The 23,170-nt window shown below is 34.4% G+C and overlaps 1 long non-coding RNA gene across 1 annotated transcript in view; it reads right to left on the bottom strand.

Annotated features, from left to right (window-relative positions):
- LOC143648552 (uncharacterized) overlaps positions 1-23,170 on the bottom strand; it is a 78,742-nt gene that overhangs the window by 48,352 nt on the left and 7,220 nt on the right. The window contains exons 3-4 of the long non-coding RNA XR_013158623.1: positions 13,056-13,155; positions 9,793-9,846 (exon numbers count right to left, since the gene is read on the bottom strand). This is a non-coding gene — a long non-coding RNA (uncharacterized LOC143648552). The remainder of the gene's footprint in view (positions 1-9,792; positions 9,847-13,055; positions 13,156-23,170) is intronic.

The raw sequence follows: 23,170 nt of genomic DNA, 5'->3' as shown, positions 1-23,170 counted from the left end.
ATTGGTGAACTTTGATATACACATATGATTGGATATTGTGTGACTATGGAAAGGAACAAAGTGTGAGGCAGGCAATGAAGTGAATGAATCTGGGGAACATTATATTCTGCAAAATAAGCCAGAAAGAAAAGCAAATACTGTATGGACTCTATTAGAAAGTACTTATAAGAAAATTTGGGCCTAGAATGTAAGCTCTTACAGCAGTCACATATGGTCTGGAGCAGTAATTGTTATTTCTAGATTCTGAGAGGCTGTACTATATATGTGTAACCTGGTGTTTCTGTGGAACTTTAGGTGCCGGTGTACACCTAAGACTCAGAGCAGGAGTTCCGTAAGTTTGAAAGTCATCATTGCCACATACAACAACTGTTTAAAAAGAAATCAGTCTTCAAATAGAGATATGAATGAAGCTGATTTAGTTGGGACTAAAATAAATCAGAATACAGGGTTAGAGAGGACATTGTCTGAATTTTAGAACTTCATCTACCCAAAGGAAGAGAAGTTTATTTTATCCCAAATCTAAATTCTCTGTAATCTAGCTCACTCTGTCTGGATAGATCATTTAAATAACCCAGAAAAAATGGAGCCCAGAATTGGAATGGGGGCTTGTAATTTTGCATAGCTTAATGCAATGCCCAGATATATTTCAGAATATGTCGAGCAGCCACTTAAACATATTGGCAAAGTACCATGAATTGTGGGAGAAAAAATATGCAGCTATTAAGCTTTACCACCTGGGAAACCTGTGATAGTGTTCTAAATATTAGGGACTCCCAAGTCAATTGGCCAAGCTTGATCTTTAGACTTGCTCATAGGATGTTTATTTATTTGGTGGAGAAGCTAAGCCTATCTATAGTTATGCTTAAGAGTTACTTCCAGAGTACCTTTCTGGTTACTCAGACATGGCCTCTCTCTCTCTAAGCCAAACTCTGCGAGGAAAATCATTACCCTCCCCATTATGTGAAACATGACATCCAAGGGTTAAAGTCTCCTTGGCAACATGGGATATGACTCCCAAAGATGAACCTAGCTCTGGCATCATGGAACAGACAATGCCTGCCTGACCAAAAAAGGGGAAATAATTGTAACAAAATAAGATACTGGTGGCTGAGAGAGTTCAAATAGATTCAAGAAGCTATTCTGGAGGCTATTCTTACACAAACTTTAGCTAAATATTGCTATTTGCCATGGCTTGCCAAACCCCAGCCAAAACCATTCTTGTCAGTCCTAAAGAACCCCTTGGGCTTTATCTGAGGGTCTACAAAAGTTCTAAGTACTATGATTACTTTCCCCAAATAAACAACCTCCAGATGGGTTCCTTGGCCAGATAAGTCCTGAAATTGAGAGGGGCCATCCTCTACAGATCATCAGCTAGTTCCATCCCCCTATTCCATATTATGGACAATCCTTTCCAACATGAAGAAGTTAAAATGGGCATAAAGTCTTGATCCTCTAAAGACTGGGAGAAAGTTCAAAGAAGAAGGAAGAATTATAACAGAGAAGACAGGTTTTGCAGATGAGTATGACTACTGAATCATTATATCAATATTTCTTTTTGTCTCCAGTGTCTTGGAGCAGCTAAAAGGAAAAACCTAAAATTGTGCAACTGTAACGCATACTAAACTTGAATTTGTTCTATAATCACTTGTTACAATGTACATTGAAATTTCTTGTTTTTTGTATATGTGTCATATTCCACAATAAAAGTCTTATATAGGACTAGAACATGAGGTTTCTTGCATCAAGTATTACAAGCTTTAAAATTTATTTTGAAGGCAATGTGAAAATCCTGAATAAATTTCAGAAGGATGTAAAATGATGGGATTATTATATTTCAAAGATCATTCTGTCAGCAAGATGCATAATAAATTGATATTCAGTGAATCTGAAAGATGTAGTTAACATTTACATGTGCTAAGATATAATTAGTTGTGTTCTTAATAAGATATAACATGGTCTTCAAAAAAAGATGAAATAACTATACATACACATTTTGAAGACAAATTACATGTGGGTATGAGGAAGAAAATAAAGTGATGATGGCTTCAAGTTTCTTACTTGTTTGACCAGGAACTTAAACATGTTTTACTCTCATTGGACATCCTGTTCTTATTTAATTTAAGATATAGTCTCATATAAAAGTATGCTCAGCCAACTGTGCAATTTTAATGGCATAGGAGGTTAGGGTCAGAGAAATATTCAAACATTAAAACTTTCAGTCAAATGGATGTAGCATATTATGGAATTTGAATGTCACTGGAATGCACTGGCCTTCTGGGCGTGTAGACTAATATGTTGTCAACAAGTGCAGAGGCAAATGTTATAGAATCTTAGTCTTGGTAATAAAAATGAAAATTCCTAGCACATCTTATGTCCTTACTGTGTCCTAGGCATTATTCTAAACCTTTTCCATGTAGTTATATATTTAATCTTCTTCACTAGGTAAGTATTATTATTATCTCCACTTGACACATGAAGAAACTAAAGCATGATAAAATTTTATAACTTGCCTAAAAGCATATGACAGTCAAATGGTAGAATTGAGAGTCAAACCCACTGGATCCAGCTCCAGAATACTTACCTTACTCCGTACACTACACTCCCTTAGGTTAGATTTGGGTGTTTTCTTTCTTTCTTTTTTTTTTTTTTTTTTTCATTTTTTCCTTCATATGGGCAGGCACCAGTAACTGAACCCAGATCTCCAGCATGGCGGGTGAGACCTCAGCCACTGAGCCACCATTGCCAGGGTATTTTCTTTTTAAAAAGAATTTTGATTTGTAAAAATTATAAATGAATGCCTGTAAAGACAGTAGGGAACTTCTTGACTCCTGAACTAACAACAATAACTTTAAATTTATTTTTATTTCCACTTTATTTATGAAATTGTTGTTGCTCAGTAAATATAGTTTAAGTATTATCAGACAAGTTGAGGCTGAGTATACCACTTACACTGAAAGTGGCAAGAAACAGTTGGCATATGTTCAAATAAATACATGTACACAAGTAGGAAAAGTCAATAATTTTGTTAGATGTTACAAAACTATCCAGATGCAAAAGAATTTCACACTATGCAAAGCCATTTTCCTGTAGATGACAAACTGGTTCTTCAGTGTTGTATTTGTATATAAACATAATCCAGTAGCAATCGCCAACCCTAGGAGAATTGAATATATCTTCTTGTTTTTGTTACAGAGACATCATAAATTGAAGGTACTTTATATGAATTGAAGTGAATTCCTGCAAAATTGATGTAGTGGTATTAGAATGTTTACAAATTTATTCCAATTTTATTCATGTCTGATAGTGTGAAAGATTTAGAAAAGTAGAGGGAAAAAAATATTTCCCACCATGTTGGGAAATATGAAATTTGACTTTTTTCATTTTTATTTTAGGGAATATCTCTCAAAATGTCATCTTGGCATTATTTCTGAGTTTCCAATCTTCAAAAAAAAATATCATTCAGTTTTCTGTAGCACATCCACAGAAAGAAAGTATTAATAAATCACTAGGACCTGCTTTGAGATCAGTGCTGACAAATGTGTCTCGCTCACTTATGCATAAAGGCAACGCAAACTTCTTATGTAATCTCATTCTGCTATTGAAAAGAGATAGGTTTAATCCACTTCTAAGAGGAATGGAAATATTGGTGTGATGCAAAAGACAGAAATACAGTGGAAAAGTGAGTTACTGAAGAAAAGCCACCTGCAGGGACATTTGTGATTTCAATGTACCCAGCACCCTTTAAGTCAGTTTCTTAATTATTACAGCAGCATGTGGCAATTAGAACTCCAAGAAGGCTGATTTTGAATTTTTATCTCACAAAATAAATCCAGAGGTTTGCTTTACTGTTCTTGAACAAAAATATACCTGGAGGAATCATTCTTAAATATTCCAGGTTGAAATTATCAAAGTGACAGTCAATTTCACTTAAAACGTTTTGTAGATGATGGCATAATGAAAACTAACTTGTATTTTATTTTTATAAGTTACAGTAAGTTTCTTGATGTTTGTGACACCATGGTTTTATACAGACATTTTTAATAAATTCCAAATGTTTTTTTTTAATTGACCGTTTTTCATCTTTGGGGTTTCTATAGAGTATGAAAGCTAACAGCTGCAAGAGATTGTTAGCTTCTTGTTTTCAATAACAGATGTGTATTTTTGTCATAGCAACTGTGATGAATAAAAACTGTTTATGTACTGTTTTTCTAGAATACAAACCTGCTTTTTAAATTACAATTAATATATTTGGTTTATATTTCCCTGCTTAAAGAAATATTGCTTGACTCTACCTTTCTCTCCCTTTCCTCATTCAGATGCAATATCCTTGTCCATCAAAGGATGATGTTACTTTGGAACCAGATATAGTGGAGAGAGCATGATCAATATTAAAAGACGCTTCTAGAATTACTATTTGGAAAACTAGACTCTTCAAATGACATTTTAAGAAAAATAATATCTCATTGAAACAAAATCAATGGAATTATTGGACAATTTTCTTCATAAGAGGGACCTATTTTCTTAGAAAATAAAGTAGTATAGCCTTCCTTTGATGAAAATAAAGCTAGTTACTTTATTAAGTCATTCACTAAGGATATTTAACATATACTTCATATTCATTATGGAAAACTGAATCCTGGAATAAAAATTTAATTTAATAAAATAAAATCCTTTCCAATCAAAGAATGCATTCTAATCCACAAAATACATATTATAATACAAAATAGGATATGATAAATGGAATTTAATAATTAATAAAACTATGACATTCTCAGGATGGAAGGATCACTCTTAGGACCTTTCAGAAAGTAAGATGCATTGAATATGCCCTTGAAGATTCAGGGAAAAGCATTAGAAACCAAGTTAATAAATGAAACAGAGGTTATATATCACAAAAGAGGAAATGTATATGGGTACTGTAAACGCTGCTTATTTATCTTATATGGTGTGTGTTTATTCTACAGAAATGTGAATGGAAGGTTATGTCAGACTGTAAATACCCTAACAACAGTCAGAAGAATTTGGACCTTGTAAGGAATTAAAAATGTATGTACGCAGGCATGTATGAGTGACTTGAGTGTTGAACAAGTTTGATAAAAGCTAAAATATTAAAATGATTTATTTGATAAAATCTAGAATAAATTAGATTAAAGATAATAGGGATATACTAGGGAAGCTACCGTATAATTCTAGTTACAATATTAAAGACCTATTTAAAATAATAATAGTGGAATTGAAAAAAAAGAAAAATATATGAGAAACATAATGGGCATAGAGGTAGAGAATAAATGGTATGTTAGTTGAGGAAAGAAAGTCAAATAACACTCATAGATTACTTTTCAATTTTGCCTGGATCATCTATCAATTTATTACAAAAAGAAAACCTTTGAATATATGACTATAAGTGCATAAAGAAAAACATGTACAAGATAGGGCTAAGAATAATGCTGTCTATAAGACTGTGTTAATAGCTATCTTCTTCATTATTGATGTTAATTAGGGTTTTACTAAATCATGAGAATTAGTTCATACCCATACATATCACCACTGGAGCAGAATGGAAAATATCCTTTACTTTGAATTAATCAGATTCAATTTCTACAATTTAAAAATCATCAGGAGGAAGACTATATGAAAATGGTAGCCCTTTCCCAAATTTGAATCAGGAAATTGACATCACCTGATTAATAAGGTCAAGGACTGCTTTACTAGCAATTTACCACACATGCTGAAGTACTGGATGTCAATGGAGTAAAAAATGCATTGACCCAGCTGTCTTCTTCTACAAATGAGATATCTGCTAGTATTTTTTTTAATTACCATCTTTTGTGGCTCTATTGAGAAAGATCAATGACCTAAGCTCTGATCTTTCCATTTAAACTTACTGGAAGAGAGAAGGCAGATGCCCAATGGATACAACAGTTCCTAGACAGGTAAAACATGGCTTCACCTTGAATTCATAAGAGATGGAGGGAAGGTGATTCACACATGACCCTGAGTTAATGATTTAATTTCATCTGTACTGCACTTTATGAAAATATCTTAGGAGACATCTAAAACAACTTATCAACCTTGGGGCAAATAAGGAGAAAATTCTTGGGGAAGCACATCACAATTTACTGTTGAAAGGCAATTCAAGTTTAATTGTCCTATCTTGGGTCAAGATTACTAGTTCTTCAGTCTCTATGGCAGAAGTTGAATTTTAATGGAGAAGTGATATTACTCCAGGAGGTGGTATAATGAGTATAGTTTGTGAATCTGTGGTTGCAGGAGCAATGATCTCTTCAATGATGGATAATCCTCCAGAGAGGAACTCCAGAAATAACTAATGAAAGTTAGATCACACGCAGATTGTCTTAAGTGCCTACCTACGCTCAAATTTCAAATGTTCAATGAAGAGGCAGAGGCAGGATATCTTCAAAGCTGAAAAACTTTCCTTAATAAGAAAACCAGACTCACCACAGATAACATTCAATAGATTTGATGGAAGAAGCAAATATCCACCAAGGGCTCCCAGGAAATAAACACAGGCATGCATCCATATGTGCACACACACAGACATACACACACATACACATTGATAGATAAATACATATATATAAATCATATATTATTATATCTACTATATAACATATATGTTCATCCAGTGAGAACAGAAGCCGAGTGATATTTGGAACATGTGAGATATGGTATAATTGCTATTTAAAACATTTCAAATATAACATAAATTAATGAGTTTTGTCATTGGTTCTATCTTTGATGATCTGTTGACTGGTTAATCCTCTTAAAGTTAAGTAGTCAGAACTCAACATTGGATGAACAAATTATGGAAGGGATCTATCTTTAAACAATAACTTTTTACATATAGCTCCTTTACATTAAAGTGAACTATTTTCCATATTATGATCTTTACCATCATGGACATATAAGAAATATTAAGTTTAATGTAATTTCACACTTAAAGTAATTTAAATTTACATTTATTGCTTGAACATTTTCCCATTTTCATTTAGCTCTAATTTTTTCTATTGACAATCACTTTCTTGAAATTCTTTTTTAGCACCTTACTGAAATTTCCAACTCCTTAACCAAATATATCTATTGTTGTTTTCATTTGCTGATTGTTTATTTTTGACTCTGACTTCCTACATTTATTAAACATTCCCCTAAATATTGCTAAATATTAATACACTTTATTTTTTATTATAAACAAAAAGGAATTATTAGAAATGTGCTGTTCTAGACTAGAAAGAATTATGTGATCTCACAATGTAAAACTTCAGTTAAACATAGTTGAAAATATTCCTTTCCTATAGTTTTCAAGAATTCTTAATGTGCTAATTTGTATTTTTAATCTTAAAGAGAACAGATAGTGACTGCAGCATGACACAAAATATTTGACTGAGTTACTGTTTTTATTGTGACTCTTTAAGAATGATAGTCATTAACACACTCTCCAGAAAATGCTACATGATTGGAGTATTGTGATAGTTTGCAATTATGTACCCCAGAGCAGCATGTTCTTAATATTAACTCTTTCCTTTGGGTATGAATCCATTGCTTGGATGAGCTCACTTCAGTTAATGTGTGGTCCAATTGAATCAAGATGGATCTACTACTGGAGTGTTTTATAAACAAAATGAAATTCAGACACACTGGAGAAAGACACAGGAAAAAGTTGGAAGTCAATGGTGCTCAGAGATGCCAGGAGAGGCCACCATGTACATTGTGATATGACAGAAAAACCAAAGGCCTACAATCACCAGCAGCCACCTCCAGAATGCCCAGTCTTCTGGGAGAAGACATCACTTTGATGATACTTGATTTTGGACTTCCCCTAGCCTCAAAACCATGATCTAATAAATTCATGTGTTTAAGCCAACCCATTGCTTGGTATTTGTTTAAAATTCAGGAAATGAAAAAAATTCTAATAAGTAAAGGTTATAGATAAGAAACTAAGTACCATACTTATCACACTTATCTCTTCTTTGCAGTTGGTTCTTATAATAGCAATAGTGTTCTTTCCTCTACCAGAAATACTCATTCATTGCTTGATTCTTTATTGAGAATTGAGTGTAAAGAGTTTGAAAATTTGTTCCCTGTGGTGGTTTGTAGCTGGATATACCAAGGAAAAATATGTTCTTAAAACTAATCCACTCTTATGGATGTGAGCCTATTGTAAGTAAGACCTTTTATCATGTTACTTCAGTTAAGATGTGGCTCACATCAATCAGGATGGGCCTTAATCCTATTACTGAACATCTTTATAAGCAGAACAAATTCAGGCAGAGAGAAAGAAAGCCAGAGAAAACACCCAGAAAATGAATATCAACAGAACCCAGACTAAGAAGAGAAAGGAGTGCCCAGAAGACACCACCCTGTGCCTTGCTCTATGGCCAGCTGAGGACCAAGGAACATCAGCAGTGAGACACAGAATGCCACGTCTTCTGTAAGAAATCATGGCTTTGATTATCTTTTGATTGGAACTTTTTCTTCACCTCAAAACTGTGAGCAAATAAATTTCTATTCTTTAAAATCAGACTCATTTTTATGGTATTTTCTTGAGCAGCCCAGGAATCTAAAATACCCCCCAAGTAATCACAAGAAGATACACATCATGACATAAAAATTTTAACAAATATTTCTGAGGATTTACTATGTGCCAGTCATTATAATAGAGACTGGTAATAAAACTGTAGGCAAAGCCAGACACGCCCTTTGAATTCATTGATACGAGAAGCCACTAGAGAATATATATATTAACCAAGCAATCATGCAAATAAACTAAAACCCCCCAAAACCAAGATTACCCAATGCAATGGTAATATGCATTGGGAGCAGAGCAGAAGGTATGCTTTGTTGTTCTCTCAGAGCTTGTAATCAAAATTTTGAATGATTATTATTAACTGAGAGCAAAAAAACAATATATATTTTTTTGCCATGTGATGGAGGAGATAAGAACCAAGGATTACCAGTGACCTGTAGCAGAAAACTAGTCATTGGAAAGAAAGACTTGCCTTCATGATGCCTTGATTTAGTCTTTCTTTGAGCCTCAAATATATGAGCTAATAATTTCTCAAGTTTTAAGCCAACCCATTGCATAGAATTGACTTGAGCAGCCATGGAAACTAAAGGAGTTGAGCAAGGAAAAGTTTGTGATTCTGTGTGATGAAATGAATGCTGTTAGCTCAGCTACATAGCAGAGGAAGAGAAATGGGGTTAAGTGTAAAACAAGGAGGTATTAATGAATAACAAATTTATGAAAATCAGTGTTTCAATAATTCTAAATATTTATTGACACAGAACTCTGTTAATATTGTCATTAGTTTCTATTTAAGATACATTTTTTTTGTTAAATCAATCCATGATTAAATTTCACAAAAATATTAGAAAAATTATTGTTGTAAGGATGAGCAGAAGAAATGAATAAAATGGCTATCTCTGACTATATTACTTATTGTTCTAGTGCTTAGACTCCCACCTCAACTAAAATCTTTGGTCAGATCACCTTCAGTAAATAATTCTCCAAATTAAATTTTTTTTTTTAAAATAACTTCAACTTTACAGAGAAGTTGCAAAGGCATTACCCATTACCCAAATTCACTAATGTTTTCCATGGACACAGAATTATTTTTCCCCTGAACCTTTTAAGAATAGTTTCCATACATCATGCCCCTTTTATCTCTTTATTTTTAATAACAATGTTACAAATTACTCAGTTAACACAAGATAACTACAATAACAATAAATCCCACTGTAGGATTGTAGTTACAAAAAAGTATCCCCCCTTACCTTTGTTCATTCTTCAGTCTTGAGGGATTTGGGACATTGACCACTTTGGTTGGGCTGCGGAGGGAAATAGATACTATGGGTCAGAGAAATAGAATAGTTTTTTGTTTTTGTTTTTTTGAATTGAAGATACCCTTTGCTTTCAGAATGGGGCTATGCATCATCATCTTTTTGTTGGTTTTACAAGGAAGAGCCAAAAAATGAGAGCGTGGGAGCTGATTTCAGAGCTGTTGGGTTTTAAGGCTCAACTGGTATATGTACAATCCAAAGGCTTGCAGTCTATGAAAAGTAAACTTAACAAGTAAACTAAAAATTATGGGCTAAAATAAAGTAAATAGAAGAATCATGATTAGTGGATTGGTAAGTGAATACAAGTATGTTGTATTGGGAAAATGTCTTTTAGCAGATTCCCCGATATAACCTGCTGAGGATGTTGGTTTCATGTCGCTAGGTGGCTTGTCTATAGTGTCTGGATATAACCATGGCCTCAGGAAGACTTTTGTTTGGGGCTTTGAATACTGTGACAGTTTCTGAAATCTGACTAAGACCTGCAGGAGTGTAACATTCTTTCAGAAACTCCAACAAATGTACATAATTATTACAAGATGTTAATAATAGGGTGTTTTATGGGAAAAGTGAAATAAGGATTATAGCTGATAATAATATTTTAATATTCTTGCATCAGCTGTAACAAAGGTAGCACTCTAATTCTAAGTGTCAGTAATAGAGGGTATATAGCAATGTTGTATTTTTTATTCTTAGGAAAATGTTGCATATCACAGAAAAAAACAAGTTTACTTGTTATTTACACTATTTTATTCTGATGCTTCTCTGAAGGCAGATGTGTTCAGTTGCAAGTCAAAGCTTCCTTATTTTCGCTAAGATAAGGAAAGATATTTTTTTTCCTAAAGGAAAAAAATATATATGAGAAGTAAGGCAAGTATATAAATTATATTCTATTTGTCAACTAACATAATCCTGGTAAGAATTTAAAGGTCAGGTGTTTTGCAATTCTTTTAATTGACTTACTGTTTTCACTATTTTTAGTACTTACTGGGACATTGTCAATAATGATTAATTAGCACTTGTAGATGAAGTTATTTCTAAACATAGGGATATGTTTTTTCTACCCATAGGAATACAAAGTGTTCTTGCATCCAAGTCTTAGTTTTTAAATTGAAATGTCTGAGAATTATTTGTAAATAAAACTGCTTTAATTAAAGTGAGCACATTTGGCCAGTGTTTGGGGTGTCACTGATCTGAAATAATCCCTTTTAAGAAATGTTATCAATCAGAAGATCTCCTGAGAGTCCCATATGCTGGGTTTATATATAAATCTGCAGAAGATTTAAGAAAGAAATGTCGATTTTACTTAACACACGATATATAACTGTAGATGCCCTGGTAAGGAGCTATAAACATTTTCTCTATATACTTGTTAATCTCATCAGCTTGAATGATGCTTAAAATTAAAATAAATGGGAGTCGGTTGCTTGCTAGAAATCTGAAAGATCAATAAATTAAAATAAACTCCTTTAGTATTCTCTTTATGGAATTTTATTAGCTTGCATATTAATATCCAATAAAACTTTCATCTTAAATATTGCATCTTTAGAATAATTTTTAATGCCTTATACAATAAGCAATTCAAAATGATTTCTTCTAATTCCTGGGTAATTATATTTATTTGATCATGTAACATCATTATAGATTATTATTGCAATTTAAAGTAATTAAACTATTAAAACACTCATTTACTGTATACACGTACACACATGCATATATATACATTATTTCTCTGTTTGAAATGCTGTTTATCATGGCTATGTTCTGTGGAGGCAAATATTGTCATTAAAATTCATAAATAACCTTTGAAAAATTAATAAAGCTCTAACATGTTTATTTAAGTCCAGTAGCTTGAGCCTTCTCCTCTGGGTCTTAAGTAGGTATCAGTGCAAACAAAATACAGCAAGTAAACAAGAAAAAAAGCATCAAAAGTCCACATAAAATCAAGGTGTATCAAATTCGGGGTTAATTGCCTCTTTAGAAACAATCTTCTCATATTATAAATATTACCAATGAGTAAGCTAACATCTCAATTTAAAAGTTGCCTATTATTTAAAATTGAAATAAAAATGAGCATAAATTATCTTTCTGTCTTAGTTGTAGATATATTTGTCTTTAATTCAGTATGCCTTTCAACTTCTATAGAAATACTTGTCAACTTTGTTCAGAGAAAATTAAATAATTTGCAGAGACATTAGTGAATGAAATAAGCATTCAGCTTTTACAAATTATTTAAGATTTTTGAGTGTCAAGTGACAGGAATATAATTCAGACTATTTCATAAAAAATCCCACAATATTTTCTTAGCGAATCCAATGAATATGTAACCAAACAAACTACAAAATGGGCTGAGATTAAATGGATTTATGAACAAGTAGATTGGGGACTAGAATGCAAGCCAGACTACCTTTATGCTACTTCCTTTTTTTTCTTTCAATATTATTTCATATTATTTCCTTTAAAAAGTTTTTCTCTAAACAGCAAAAAGCATAACCACTGAACAGTCTAATATTTTTATGACATAACTTTCACCAAGACAGATTGTCTTTCTTCTGGAGTAATAGTTTGAAAAGCCTTTTCAAAACTCTATTTGGTGTAACTTGGGCTGGTTACCCACCTGAAGATTAATTAACTATGATGTGGTGTGTGCTTATTACCCCAGTTTGTATAGTGAATTAAGGAACTCATTTATGCATAGATTAAGGTGCTTTTCCTGTGAAGGCATAGCATCTAGTGGCACCTTATTTGAAATAGAGCTCATTGTAGAGAAGGGTGAGGTCATGTGTGTGTTGAAGCCACCACAATAGATATCTATTATGTTTTTCAGATGTTCTGCAGTGAGAGACAAAATTATGTTGCCACTAGCAGTCACATGTTGCTATTTCTCCAGCTTTACCATTACCTGCTCTTTAAGAGTGATTATCATCTTAAAATACCACCTAAAAGTTTGTGAACATACCAAAATTTGCTCATGTTCAGCCCCTGTGCTTGTTTTCTCACAATATCTTTCTTTTAAAGCCCACAATATCTTCTTTTTCTGCTCAAGTTCCCTTTGTTGATGCTCTGGTTTGAAACTATTATGTATCCCAGACAAGCCATTTTCTTTTAAACTTGATCCAATCTTGTGGGGCCAGAACTATTGTTTAGTTGAAGACTGACCCACTCAAGTGTGGGTGTGGCCTTTTGATTAGATTACTTACATGGAGATGAGGCATGCCCAATTGTGGGTGTGGCTTTTTTTATTAGATGGAGGTGTAACTCTGTCCATTCAAAGTTGGTCTTGGCTAGTTTACTGGAAACCTTTAAAGGAAGACATTTTGGAGAAAACACAGTTGCTTCAGAGGTGACAGAGATGCAAATAGTTGGAGCTGCTTGGAGTGCCAACAGACATAGCCTGAGAGCTAAGTAGGAACTCACAAAATTAGCCAGAACCTAAAGAGAAGAAATCTCTGGCCCCAGGATATGTTAAGCTAACAGATGAAATCCAGAGTTTTGCCTTAAAGCAGCTAACTGAAGCCCAGCAGATGCTTAGAAAGGAAGCCCCTGGAATCAGAAGCTTGAAGCAATGGCATGAGGAATGAGGAACTAGAACCAACAGATGCCAGTCATGTACTTTCACAGCAGACGGTGGTGTTCTAGATGTCATGAAACATTCTTGAAGCAAAGTATCTTCCTCTGGCTGTCTTAGTTTGACATTTTTTTCATGGCCTTAGAACTATAAACTTGTAAATTTATAAATCCCCTTTATTAAAGCCAACTCATTTCTGGTGCATTGCATTCTGGCAACATTAGGAGACAATGTTACCTCTTTCTGATAATATCCAAAGAAGTTTTTAAATAATTATTGCCTACAGAACCCCAAGCCCTCATCCACTAGAAGAATGAATATAGATTTTTGTCACTTTTGTGACATTTCTGAGACTTTTCATATACTATGTGAAGGATATGATGTCTTTCTCTTGGTGTCACACTTTCTAATTGAGGCAAAGATGCTTTCAGCAAAACTGGTGATGTCAGTCATTCTCAACATCTAATGTAGAAGAAGTTAGAATAATTTTTGTGGTAAAGAGCTAGAAGACCTTCATATCTGGGCTTAGCAGGTAGAGGAAAATGGAATGGTAAATAGGGTAAGTGCCAGGAAGAATAGTAGAGCCAGTGGGCCCCACAATCTTTCTTGATACAAATAGAGCAGTTAAGCCTTTAGCTCCATCTAAAAAAGCTACTCATTGCAGAATATTTGAACATTTTAATTTATAACAACTTTCACTGTACTCGGCACTTGGTAACCCTGATATTCAGGGAAGAATTTGACTGCTGCTCCAATGCCTGGAGAGGGTTTTCATGCTGAGCTAGGCCATCATTCCAGTAGCTGGAAAAGGTGGGGCTGCTGCTCTGGCAGGGCCAGAGGACAAAACATCAATCCACAGATGACCTTCAGAATTCAAAATCTAATGGAGCTGGCTCTGCTGAGTTGTGGTCTTTGTTTGGAACTCATGGTCCTTAATTCCCTTAACATTTCTCCTTACTGGAATGGGAATTTATATCCTATGCCTTTCCTACCATTGTTATTCAGAAACAGAGAACTTTTGTTTCAGAAGATCACAGACATTAACTTGTGGTTTAGGAAAAAACACACCCATAAATGATTTTGGTGAGTCTTTGTACTTAGAGAGTTGCTACTGAAATGACTTTGGCTTTTGGGGTGAATGTATTTTGCATGAGGGAAAAATTAGTGCTTTGGGAGTCCAGAGAGAAGGCTATGGTAAACTGAGTTATGCTCTTAATCTTAATCCATATTCCTTGAGTGTGAACCCATTGTAAATAGTACTCTTGTAGATGTTATATTTAGATAAAGTGTGGCAAAATGAAATGAGGGTGGGTCCTAATCTGGATTACTGGAGACCTTGAGAAGAGGATCCTGCAGTCAAAGAAGCCAGAAAGGAGAGAACATAGGCATGTGACATGAAGGAGAAATGCAAGACAAGAACCCCTAGGGACTGTTGTAAACTAGCACCAGAATGCGGCTGATATTTGGAGGAAGCAAGCCATCTACCTCTGAAACAGTGAGACAATAAATTCTCATGTGTAAGCAAAATTATTTTGTGGTATTTGTGACAGTAGCTCTGAAAAGCTCAGAGAAAGAGAAAGGAAAGTTAATGCAAGAATTAAATGTGTATGTCTATATCAAAATAAGAAAGAAAATTGAGAAAATGTAAGCCAATATGTAGACAAAGAAATGAGTAACAAAATCTTTCTGACCTCAAGAAGATATCCAATTAAAAAAAAATCCACAGAATACTAACATGGAAAAATAATTTAACACCTAGAGAAATCATTGTGAAAGTTTGAATCAAAGATAAAGACAATGCTAAAAATAAATAATAGTAATAATAATGGAGGTTATAAGTAAATAAGCAAAAATCTGATTGTCATTTTAATCTTTATCTGAAAGCAGGATGTTAAAAGTATACAGTAATTGAATTGTAACTTCTACGGTATGATGGCTTTAACCTTACAATTTCATATTCACTGAATTTATTAGTTAAGGTAAATTTAAAATGAATATATTTAAGAAATTAAAAGTTTAGCAAGGTTTACCTCCCATATATTCTTCTGGAAAAAAAAAAAAGCAAAGACATTGTATACTCCATGTTAATGAAGAAGCAATATTGGAATATAGAAGAAATGGCATCAAGTAGCAATTTGACTTAATCCTGGATGTAATGAAACAAAATTCCAGAAATATGACAGCAGGACTAAAATTAATTAGCTTATATAAGAACTGGAAGCAAGGAAAAATTGGGTTCACTTTAAGAAATATTTTGATCAAGAAATCAGATGATCTCAGTAAAGGCAAATCATATTATCTTTGTCAATAAAAGAAAGCAAAACAAATTTGTGGGAAAACAAAATCTATTCAATAGATGCCAAATAGAAAGTAAATTAAAATAGGACATGTCTGAACTGATGATACATAGAATGGGAAAGTGGAGTGTGGTAGTACCTTCAGGAATCTATTGACTTCTAAAGAGAACTGTGCTGTTTACAACCCATATTCGTTAAAGGCTTTTGTTTTTTTTAACTTCCTAATCAAATGCTACCCTCCAAAGAATTAAAAATGAACTTCAAATTAAAAGTAAAAAGTAAATATCAATTATTTAATTGATAATATTAATATTATCAATTTTGTTGATTATTAATAATAATTATTTGATAACAGTGTAACTTCTAGAAAATAGGTGGTGGGGTAAGGAGGAGAACAAAAATGTAAGTCAAAATGTACTCATTTGGCAAATGAAAAGTTAAGCAATATTGTCTATAAAACCAAAATCTCATAGATAGATAAATAGATGACTGATTAGATAGATAGGCAAATAGATGGACAGACAGACAGATAGATATAGATGATAGAGAGATGATAGATAGGTGACGGGTAGATATAGACAGATATAGATAGTTTGCAGGAAAGGTACAAGGAGATGGTGTGTAGTGTAAGCAGATTTAGTGTCTGATGTTTTTCAGAGGCAGATAGAAGATATTCGCAGTGAGTAGAAAAAAAAAGTAGATCAAAGGATCTATTAAATATCCTGACATAATAAAAAAGGTAAATGTGGTAGTCACAAGGACTAAGGAGGTATAAGTGCTTGGGTATGTATGCTCTCATGTGTGCATGTGCATTCATGTGTATATGTAGAACTTTTTCTACATTGTGCAATTGTTTTTAATCATTCAAATTTACACAGTGTAAAATAAAATTAAAAAATTGATAGTACATTTTACACTCAATGGGTTTTAGCATTGAAGAAGCGCAGTAGCGTTGCAATATAAACACTGAGTTAACATTCCATATGGGCATGCATTTTCCTGAACTTCAGATGAGAAAATTCATGTTCTTTCAAGGGCCTCTGTTATATGCACATGCATGTAAAATTTTCTTTACATGCTATTCTGGTTTGAAAGGATTATGTGCCCTAGAAAAACCATGTTTTAATCCTGAGCCAATCTTGTGGGAGCAACCGTTTCTTTTAATCCCTATTTAATAATGTAGGTTGGAATCTTTTGATTAGATCATGTCCACGGAGATGTGACACACCCAATTGTGGGTATTAACATTTGATTAATGAAAATGTGGCTCCATGCATTAAAGGAGGTCTTAAATAGTTTACAGGAGTCCTTTAAAAGAGGAAGCATTTGGAGAAAGCTTGAGAATGATGAGAGAGCCATGAGAGTGATAAAGTCCACGCAGCCTGAGACCTTTGGAGATGGAGAAGGAAAATGCCACCTGGGTAGCTTCATGAAACAAGGAGTCTGGAGAGAAAGCTAGGAGACAACACCATGTTTGCCATACGCCTTTCTGTTTGAGAGAGAAATCCTGAACTTCAGTGGCCTTTCATGGGTGAAGGTAACCTCTCATTAGTGCTTAATTTGGACAATTTTATAGACTTGCTTTAATTGGGACATTTTCATGGCCTTAGAACTAAACTTGCAACTTAATAAATTTCCCCCATTTTAAAAGCCATTCCATTTCTGGTATATCACATCCCAGCAGCTTGCAGACTAGAACATATGCTTCAAACTCTCCATACCTTCAATATTGATTATGCTAATGCAAATGTCACTTAATCCAATTATTTTGTATGATTTTGTACACTGTATTAGTCACTTATTTTATGCCACCATACTTTAAATTGTAATTTTTATATGTAATCCCATCTCTGGAGCAAACTCTAAACAGAGAGTCCTGTATTTATTTATTTCTCTAGCATTCAGTACATTATCTTGCAAATAAAAAACACTAACAATGGAATTTGGTCATAAAGTCAATGGAATCAGAACAAAAGCACTTAAAGAAAAATGTACATTTCCTGGCATGTTATTGTTGGAAGAACAGTTTCCATATAGGTAAATTTTAGGAAACTTTACTCATTTTTTCCATTCCATTACTCCTTTGTAAAATATGTTTTCATGGAAAAAAGAGAGAGAAATATAGAATGAGAGCATGAGGGAAGGAAGGGACAAGGAGGGAAGGGAGTTAAATGAGGTGAATTGTGGGGAAAGTGGAGATGGCATATAATACAGCTAGAATGGATAGAGTCAAAGGTTTACAAGAGATGATTATTTGTTACAGCAGGTTGAGTTCTGCACTCCAGAAAAAAACATTTTCTTTCCTTAACTGATTTCTGTGCATATGAGATTACTGTAAATAGGACCTTTAGAAGGTATTATTTTTAGTTTAGGTGACACTGACTGAATCAGGATGGGTGATAATCCTAACACTAGAGTCTTATAGGAAAAATAGCTATGGGTAGAAGCTGGACACAGAAACTCAAGGGAACTTGGAAGAGAAAGGAGAGGACATTGCCATGTAGCAGGTAAACCAAGGAACCTAAGAACTGCCAGTTAGCCAAAATGCTACCAACCAAAGGAAACAAACTCTCCAGCCTTTAAAACCATAAGCCAATAAACCCCTATTGTTTAAACCAACTCATTACATTGTATTTGTCTTACAAGTTGAGAAACTAAAACACTTGCCATTATGTATGTATCTGTTCAATATGGATCTCTCCCCCTGGAAGCATTGCTATGATATACATATCCTGCTCAGAGAAGCTTCTTCATCTCCCAAAAATGATTCTGCCTTATTCCTAAATACTTATTTTAACCTTGTTTTAAAGGCAGTTTTCACATTCATCAGACAGAGACATTGTGCAATACTCCCTGGGATAATGCTATGGCACAACACGACCAATTTCAGCCTGCCTTCTAGATATTGGGGTGATTTGAAATATTAGAGGGAAAGGAAGTATCACAGGGAGATCAACAAAAATAGGTTTCAGTAAGCAAGGGAAAGGAGCAGTCACAAAAGCAAATTTGGAGTCCTCCTTTTCCTTTCATCTCATCCCCTCCAATTTCTGAAAATAAAAATGTTTGCATCTGGTCATTTATGCCACTTGTGGAATGAAAAAATTGCTCTTCTGGGGAGTTTTGGTAAGTTGGAAGTAGAAAATAATGGCTTTGGGCAGAAGTGTCACTTGAAAAGCCAGAGGGAAGCTCTGTGCAAAGCTTTCACATCAGAATAAAATGCCATCCTCATTCAGCTGTAGGGGTGCTTCAATTTAGTACCAGAGTAATTTGCCTCTAAGAAATTTCTGCCGAAGTAAAGAAACTCACAGTACAGTGTTCATGACTTAAATGACTATGAAGGGTCAGTGATCAAATTGCAGTTACAAACTTCCCATGAATTTATAGATCTTGAAAGCAAAGCTATTGATCCTGGTGCTGGGTCCATTCTATTTGTTCTGTTTTCACTCACAAACAACAATGCAGTGTTTTCATGCATAATTTTCCAGGGTCATATATCACATTATTAAAATGGCTAAGTTGGTAACACTTAGAAGTCCTCTAACTTAATTCTAAGTGAAAGAATGAAAAGCAAAGGAATCAGAGTAAGTGGGTACTGCGTGAAGATTGCCTTATGGATTTTTGTGTTTTTTTTACTACCTTCAGTTAATTCAGGTTTGTTATAAATATAAAACAGATTTCTTTATTCAGTTGTTTTGATGAGAACCCACAAGTCTTTTGACATGCTAGACTGATCTTTACTTTATGGGCATCATGCATCTTGTTTTAATTCCCCCTTGAGGTATCTGGACATTAATCACTCAGGGTTAAAAAAGACTCATCAACATATTCAGTTTGTCATCTCATGACTCAGAAGCAATGAATCTCCTATCTGCTTCTTAAAATCTAGCCATGGCTGGAGAAAATTTACCTTTGCAAATAATTTTCATTTTTGTGTCTGTTACGGATAGGGCAATCAGTGGACAAATTTAAAGATGAAGTGCAAAGGGATAAAATAATTTTCTACCCATGTGCTGTTTGAGAGAGATGCACTTCAGTACCACTCTTTCTAAATAATGTTAAGAAAGTCAATGAAAGAAAAATTGCGATTCATTGGGAACTAGATGTATTGTTTTTATTTCAAAATATATGTACATGTATTGATTTGAGTGATTTAAAAGCATTACATGTTCTTGAAAGGTTTGAAATGGAATTAATTTGACAAGTATCAAATTAACAATAATAATAATAATAAATGACACAACATATAACATTTGCTAAATGCACAGTGTCCTATACAATGCTAAATATTTTGCATGCATTAATATTTTAAAAAATATTTTTATTAGAGAAATTGTGAGTTTACAGAACACCCATGCATAAAAACACAGGATTCCCATACTCCATACCACCATTAACACTTGCATAGATGTGGAAATTTTTTTACAATTTATGATAATTTTTTTGCAATTTTTTACAATTTATGTAACTTTTTGTAATTTACTATTTTCTCACAGCTGTTCCACTTATCATTGATGAAAAATTATTGAAGTAGTTCTATAACAATTGTCCATAGTTTACCTAGGGGTATTTTTCGCCATATTTCCAATTTATTCTTTTGCCATGAGTGTCATTATTTTATTACTCATCTATCCATACACTGGATAAAGAAAGTGCCAGCCACAAGATTGTTGTTAATCCCCTGGTCACATGATAAAAGATTAGAGTTATACAATCATCATCAAAGATCAATGTTACGGACTTCCGGAGAAGATGGCGGCTTAGTAAGATGCGCGGGTCTTAGTTCCTCCTCCAGAAAAGCAACTAAAGAAACAGAAACAATACGAAACAGCTCCCGGAGCCACGACAGAGACCAAAAAGACAGCGTACCCGATTCTGGAACGGCTGAACGGGCAGGTAGAATCCGCTGCGGTGAGATACCCGAGGGGCGCGCGTTTTCCCAGCCAGGGCAGCTGGCGACTGGGGTCCCCTCCACGCATGTGGCTCCCCAGTCTGACTGGGAACGTTGGATAGCGGGGCCCTCCCGCCACACTTGGCGTCTCGGGCCAGCTGGGCAATTTGGACCGGCACTCCCCCAAGCCTCAGCAGCCGGCGAGCCCCCCTCCACGCGCGTTTCCCTGGCCGACTGCGAGATTCGGATTGGCAAGTTAAAGGAGCCACAGCATCTTTTACTGGTGGGCCCCGCAGACAGACGAGCGCCACGGGCACCACCTACTGGGCAGGAAAAGAAAAACAGAGCCCAGAGATTTCAAAGAAAAACCTTTCAACCAGCCGGGTCCCACACCCAGGGAAATCTGATCAAATGCCCAGACACCAGCAGAAAATAATGGATGATGCTCAGAAAATTGAAGATGTGGCCCAGTCAAAGGAACAAACCAATAGTTCAAATGAGATACAGGAGCTGAGACAACTAATGCTGAATATATGAACAGAAATGGAAAAACTCTTCAAAAACCAAATCAATAAATTGAGGGAGGACATGAAGAAGACATGGGCTGAACAAAAAGAAGAAATAGAAAATCTGAAAAAACAAATCACAGAACTTATGGGAGTGAAGGACAAAGAAGAAAAAATGGAAAAAAACAATGGACACCTACAATGGTAGATCTAAAGAGACAGAAGCTACAATTAGTGAACTGGAGGATGGAACATCTGAATTCCAAAAAGAAACAGAAACTATAGGGAAAATAATGGAAAAACTTGAGCAGGGGATCAGGGAACTGAATGACAATATGAAGCGCACAAATATACGTGTTGTGGGTGTCCCAGAAGGAGAAGAGAAGGGAAAAGGAGGAGAAAAACTAATGGAAGAAATTATCACTGAAAATTTCCCAACTTTTATGAAAGACCTAAATTTACAGATTCAAGAAGTGCAGCGCACCCCAAAGAGAATAGACCCAAATAGGCGTTCTCCAAGACATTTACTAGTTAGAATGTCAGAGGTCAAAGAGAAAGAGAGGATCTTGAAAGCAGCAAGAGAAAAACAATCCATCACATACAAGGGAAACCCAATAAGACTATGTGTAGATTTCTCAGCAGAAACCATGGAAGCTTGAAGACAGTGGGATGATATATTTAAATTACTAAAAGAGAAAAACTGCCAACCAAGACTTCTATATCCAGCAAAATTGTCCTTCAAAAATGAAGGAGAAATTAAAACATTTATAGACAAAAAGTCACTGAGAGAATTTGTGACCAAGAGACCAGCTCTGCAAGAAATACTAAAGGGAGCACTAGAGTCAGATACGAAAAGACAGAAGAGAGAGGTATGGAGTAAAGTGTAGAAACAAGGAAAATCAGATATGATATATATAATACAAAAGCCAAAATGGTAGAGGAAAATATTATCCAAACAGTAATAACACTAAAAGTTAATGGACTGAATTTCCCTATCAAAAGACATAGAATGGCAGAATGGATTATGACCCAGCAATACCACTGCTAGGTATCTACTCAAAGGACTTAAGGGCAAGGACACTGACGGACATTTGCACACCAGTGTTTATAGCAGCATTATCTACAATTGCAAAGAGATGGAAACAGCCAAAATGTCCATCAACAGATGAGTGGCTAAACAGACTGTGGCGTATACCTACGATGGAATATTATGCAGCTTTAAGACAGACTAAACTTATGAAGCATGTAATAACATGGATGGACCTGGAGAACATTATGCTGAGTGAGTCTAGCCCAAAACTAAAGGACAAATACTGTAAGGTCCCACTGATGTGAACCGACATTCGAGAATAAATCTGGAATATGTCATTGGTAACAGAGACCATCAGGAGTTAGAAACAGGGTAAGATAATGGGTAATTGGAGCTGAAGGGATACAGACTGTGCAACAGGACTAGATACAAAAACTCAAAAATGGACAGCACAATAATACCTAAGTGTAATGTAACTATGTTGGAACACTGAATGAGCTGCACCTGAAATATGGTTTTTTGTTTGTTTGTTTGTTTGTTTGTATCTTTTGTTTTTGTTTTTTCTTTTTCCTTTTTTTATACATATTTTTTATTAGTATTATTATTTTAATTCTCTTCTCTATATTAACATTCTATATCTTTTTCTGCTGTTTTGCTAGTTCTTTTCCTAAATCGATGCAAATGTACTAAGAAATGATGATCATACATCTATGTGATGATACTAAGAATTACTGAGTGCATGTGTAGAATGGAATGATTTCTAAATGTTGTGTTAATTTCTTTTCTTTTTTTGGATTAATAAAAAAAATTTACAAAAAAAGATCAATGTTACTGCATTACAGTTCAACAATGTCACATATTTCCTTCTGACTATTCTGGTCCCTAGAAACTGAAAAGAAATATCTGTATAATGGCTCAGTAATCATAATCATTTATTAAATCCTAATTTCTCACTTATACCTTTTTTCCTCTTATTTAATCATTCTCTCAATCTTCAGAGGTATCTGAACAATGACCATTTTAGCT

The sequence above is a fragment of the Tamandua tetradactyla genome, chromosome 10 (assembly GCF_023851605.1).
Source record: "Tamandua tetradactyla isolate mTamTet1 chromosome 10, mTamTet1.pri, whole genome shotgun sequence".
In the NCBI taxonomy this organism is placed as follows: domain Eukaryota; kingdom Metazoa; phylum Chordata; class Mammalia; order Pilosa; family Myrmecophagidae; genus Tamandua; species Tamandua tetradactyla.
This window is presented reverse-complemented; position numbering and strand designations above follow the sequence as displayed.